General features: G+C 45.4%; 1 long non-coding RNA gene across 1 annotated transcript in view; it reads right to left on the bottom strand.

The window, feature by feature from the left end:
- Window positions 1-2,177: 2,177 nt before the first annotated feature.
- Window positions 2,178-5,373, bottom strand: part of LOC138151566 (uncharacterized) — a 7,000-nt gene continuing 3,804 nt past the window's right edge. Inside the window, exon 2 of the long non-coding RNA XR_011165864.1 lies at window positions 2,178-2,640. This is a non-coding gene — a long non-coding RNA (uncharacterized lncRNA). The remainder of the gene's footprint in view (window positions 2,641-5,373) is intronic.

Below are 5,373 nucleotides of genomic sequence, written 5' to 3'. Positions count from 1 at the left end.
AGAGAGAGAGAAGGGGAGGGGGAGGGGGAGAGAGGAAAAATAAAGATAAACAAGTCAAGCCTGAATTAGGGACAGATCAGAAGGGAGACAAAAGGGACTGGAGAAAGAAAGCCCAGAAAAGTGGAAGGAGGAGAGAAGGGGGAGTGGTGGTATGTACCCGTGGAGACTTGCTTATGAACTCCGGGCAGGTCACTCCTATGCTAATCCCAGATTCCAGGCCAGGAAAGCCTCTTTAGGAGGGTTAGAATTCCTTGTAGCTCAAGTGTGTGGTGTGGCCTCTGGCCTATAGATTCCTATCACCCCTCAAATCATGAAAAGGCCAAGAAGCAGAGCCTATGGGGAAACATCAAAGGGACTGAAATTGTTCTGCCTGGAGGAGGGGCCTAGAAAGAGACTTAAATCTTTCTCTAAATGAAAGGCTATTGAATAGAAGATAATAGTTAACCATTTTCTATCTCCACTGAGGAGAAAATTGGGAGAAATGAAGATGAAGTGCTAGCCTGAAAGACTGGGACTGGCCATCAGAAAGAACACCAGCTCACTGAAACAGCTGTTTTAGGTGTTTTCCTAAAGCACAGGTCTGATCATGTCGCCCCACACTGCCCCCCCCAACCCCAGTTTAATAAACCCCAGTGGCTTCCTATTGCCTCCAGGTGCAATTATAAAATGCTCTGTTTGGCATTTAAAGCCCTTCTCACTTTTCCTGTCTTCTTATACCTTAATCCTCAATAGATACTCCTCAATCCAGTGACAAAAGCCTCCTGGCTTTTGCATGTACAAGATACACCATTTCTCAGCTCCAGGCATTTTCTTTTCTAATTTTTTTTTTGAGGCAATGGGGGTTAAGTGACTTGCCCAGGGTCACACAGCTAGATAGTGTCTGTGGCTGGATTTGGATTCAGGCTCTCCTGACTCCAGGGTCAGGTGCTCTACCCACTGCCCCACCTAGACAACCCCTCTTGGCATTTTCTCTGGCTATTGACTATTTCTCCAATGCTCTTCTTTCTCTCTGTTAGGACCTTCTTGAATCCCAAGTGAAATCCTTCTACAGAAAGCCTTCCCGAACCCCTCTTAATTCCAGTTTTATTCCCCTTAATTATTTCCTATTTATTCTGTATTGGGGCAGCTAGGTGGTGCAGTGCACAGAGTGCAGGGCCTGGAGTCAGGACAACCTGAGCTCAAATCTGTCTTCAGACATTTACTAGTTGTGTGACCCTGGGCGAGTCACTTAACCACATTTGCCTCAGTTTCCTCATCTGTAAAATTAACTGAAGAAGGAAATAGTATGCATCCCCTGAGAACATCTTTTCCTATATAGGCCCTGTGAAATGATGGGTGACAGGGAAATATGTCTGTTGAGATATTATTTCTCTAAGAGTCCATCCCTGCCAGGCTAGTCTGAAGGCAGAGGGCCCCAGAGGCACACCTGCCCCTGGCACATTATAGAGGGAGGGCTAGCTTCCTTTGAGGATAGCTCAGTCTTGCTCCTTATGGCTACAGGCTGCATTCCTGCCTCATGCATGAAGAGTCAGGCATGTGTGTTCTTGTCTCTCCTGTGAACAAGAGTCTGTCTTGGGGGGTGGCCTCGGGGTGGGGGAGTTCAGATCAGAGGAGGGTAAGGAGGAGAAGAAAGGAAAGAGGATTGTTTATTTAACCCAGAGGAGACTAAACGTTGTCCCAAGGTCAGACACTCATTTTCAACTCAGTCTCTGGAACCACAATCCCTGAGAGAGGCCCTGGGAGGGGGGATCAGGGAGAGCAGAGGGGAGATGGTCTTGCTCTGGTTGCCACAGGAATTGGACCCTGTCCTTTATTTCTAGGCAGCCTTTAAATCACAGATTCCTGACTGTCAGGGAAGCCATTCTGTTTTAAGTGGGGCTTTAGCACTTATGTACAAAACAGTCAATACTGCTACTTGACCCGGCTTTTTTTTTTTTTTGCATTGATCTCAGCCGAGCACATACAGGAATCCTTGATTCTCAGAGAACGAGGTGGAATGAATCTGAAACTATCCTGAAATCACCTTCTTTTCTTTTAGAAAACTGGACCCAGTGCTAGGTTAAAAACAGACCCTCCCCAACCATGCTACAAACCCTTTTTTGCTATGGTGTCCTGTGGCCTCTTAAAAGTGGCCTGGCTAGCTCATTGATTCTCAGACTTATCTTCTCCTTGGAAAGTCAGGGTGGAGAAAAGTTTTATTGCTGTTGCTCATCTTTCATCCTCAAGAGGACCAATGGCATCAGAAGGATGATGTCTTGACTTGCAGGTGAATTGGATTTAAGTGAGGCAGGGCTGTGCAAAGTTATCAACCTCACTTTCTCCTCTAGCATCATTAGAATCCAGTGGTAAGAAGTAGGTCAGTATGACTGGTGAGCCCTGGATGAAGTGGGAGAACAGGAGAGAAAAATGGAACGAGAAAAAAGGAAGAAGAAGGGGTGAGGTTAAAGAAAGGAAGAGAAATCCAGGTACGGTGGCATACATCTGTAGTTCTTGCTACTGGGTAACTGGGGCTGTTGGGTCACTTGAGCACTGTAGTTCTGAGTTGCAGTAGGGCCAAAACTGATTGAGTGTTTGCACGAAGTCCAGCACCAATATGGTGATGATGGTGGTGGTGGTAGTGATGATGAAGAACCAGGTTGCCTAAGGTAGGAAACAAAGCAAGTTAAAGTTTCTGTGCACATCAGCAGTGGGATTGGGTCAATGAGTGGCCACTGGAATTCCAGCCTAGGTGAGAGAAGGAGACTCAGTGGAAAAAGAAAAAGGAAAAGAAAAAAGAGAAGGATAAAAGAAAGGAAAAAGGAAGAAGATAAGGAAAGAAGAAAGGAAGGAAGGCAGGGAAGGAGTAAGGAAGGAAAGGAAGAGAAGGAAGTGAAGGAGAAAGGAAGGAAAGAAGGGAGGGAGGAAGGAAAGAAAGAAGGAAGGAAAAAAGAGAAGGATAAAGGATAGAAAGGAAAAAGGAAGAAGATAAGGAAAGAAGAAAGGAAGGAAGTCAGGGAAGGAGTAAGGAAGGAAAGGAAGAGAAGGAAGGGAAGGAGAAAGGAAGGAAAGAAGGGAGGGAGGAAGGAAAGAAAGAAGGAAGAAAGGAAGGAAAAAAGAGAAGGAAGGGAGAGAGAAAGGAAGGAAAGGAGGAAAGAAGGAAGAAAAGGAGGGAGGAAGAAAAGGAAGACCTGCCCTGCCCTGTGAATTTGAATAAATAAAGCCCCTTGGTTCAGCTTCAACGAACACTTTTTGAGTGCCTACACTGTGCTGGGTGAGGCAGAAAAAACATAGCCTTTATTTGCATGTAACTTATAGTATTACAGTAAAACAAGAGAAGGTTGAATAAAACAAACCAGAGCAGAACTAAATTGCATTGTATAGATCATAACAACCCTAGGAGACAGGTGCTGTCCTTATCTACATTTTACAGTCAAGGAAACTGAGGCAAACAGAAGTTAAGTGACTTTGCCCAGGGTCACCCAGTCAGTAGTATCTGAGTTTGAATTTGAACTCAGGTCTTCCTGAATCCAGAACTAGCACACTATCCACTGTACCACCCATTCCCTCTAAAAGGAACAGCAAGGTGTTAAGACTATCACAAGCAGAGATCCAAAATCAAGGTTTGAGGGATGAGCAGAACCCATCCATTAGCGCTCAGACAAGTCTCTGGGTTGATTGATTTGAATTAAGGGTTCCCTAGATGACAGGGGGCAATGGGGTGGCATGGGCCCTAGCAGGGGACAGATTTTTGAGGGCCCTGGCAATCAAGCAGAAGAGTTTCAGCTTGATGGGGCTGTAACGATCAAATAAAGTCAAGTGTGTCAGAGGAGTCTGAGAAAGCACAAAGCTTTCTATAAGGGATGATTATGGAGTGTACATGGTGTGGAAATACACCTATTTGGAGATTCTTATTCCAAACTTCAACTCATTGGGAGGGATGGGTTATTGTTGTTTATAATAGGCTTTGGGGAAGGCCTTAAGAGCAGAATTGTCTAATGAGTGTGTGTCTTGTTGTGTTAAATGTGACTTCTCCTGTCCTTCCTTCTAAAATAAAGCCTATATGAAATTTCCTTCCCAGCTACCTCTTCCCCCCCAGTTCTGATGTTAGATTCATCTTGGTTTCACCTAGATATGATCCTCCTTGGGTTGGCAGCCCTGTGCTCTGCCCCTGGTCACATGTGACCTCTAACCTGATACAGGTTGGCTAGGCTCTGGGGCCTCAGGTCTGTCACATGTAAAGTAGGAAGGGTTTGCCCAGGAAAACTCTAATAAAGAATCACACAGATCTTGCCAAGAAATGAGGGAACATTGTCGGAGGCAATAGGCCCCAGGGAAATGGGATGGGCTGGGAAGACCTTGGTTGGAACTCTAGAACATTCTGCTCAGGGACATTCCACTTACCCCTAAGGTTTCACTTCTCACTGTACCATCATCCCAGACAGAAGCTAAAGAACAAATTCTAACTGAAGAAAAAAGTCATATGTGACACCATTGCTTGGCCCAGTCAGCCTAGTGATGAAGGAGGAGAGCTTGGAGAAAACCCTCTGTGCTCCTGTCTCCTGCTCATTCCCTTCCCAGTTTCCTGGATGGAAAGAAGAGGAGGGGAGGAGGTGGGGAGGAGAGAGTCTGAGGACAAATAGAGCAGAGAATTAGAAGTAAGATGGGCTGGAAGGGGGAGTAAGGGTCAAAGTACAAAGGAACATGGCAGGGGGATGGCCAGGGGTTGTTATTCCTAAAGCAAAGTGAGTCAGACCAAAAGTCACTAGACAAGGGTTCTAATCTTTTTCTCATCTGCAAAAATGAATGGATTAGATTAGGAGAAAGCTAAATTCTGATGTTCTACAAGAGCCTAAAGGGGGAAGAAATAAGCATTTCTGTAGTACCTACTATTTTCCAGGCTCTCTGTTCTCTTTTGATCATCACAAAAACCCTGTGAGGTAGGTAGTGTTATTTTCTCCTTTTTACAGTTGAGGAAACTGGAGCAAACAACTAAAAAGGATCTGAAGCGGGATGTGAACTCAGATCTTTCTGACTCCAGGTCCAGTGCTGCCTACCATTCCACCTAGCTGTCTCTAAGGACAATCCAGATCTCTCTCTTTTTGTTGTTCAGTCATGTCCGACTCTTTCTGACCCTATGCACCATATTGTCCATGAGGTTTTCTTGGCAAAAATACTGGGTGGTTTGCCATTTCCTTCTCCAATGGATTAAGGCAAACAGGGTTAGGTGACTTGAACAAGGTCACACAGCTAGTAAGTGTCTGAGGCTGGATTTGATCTCAGATTTTCCTGACCCCATGCCCAGCACTCTATCTTACAGAGCCACCTAGCTGCCTCCAACATCTCTCTCTCTCTCTCTCTCTCTCTCTCTCTCTCTCTCTCTCTCTCTCTCTCTCT

This window comes from Petaurus breviceps, unplaced genomic scaffold, assembly GCF_028583685.1.
Source record: "Petaurus breviceps papuanus isolate PSGF00001 unplaced genomic scaffold, PetGlider_PUasm1.0 90903, whole genome shotgun sequence".
Classification (NCBI taxonomy): Eukaryota; Metazoa; Chordata; class Mammalia; order Diprotodontia; family Petauridae; genus Petaurus; species Petaurus breviceps.
This window is presented reverse-complemented; position numbering and strand designations above follow the sequence as displayed.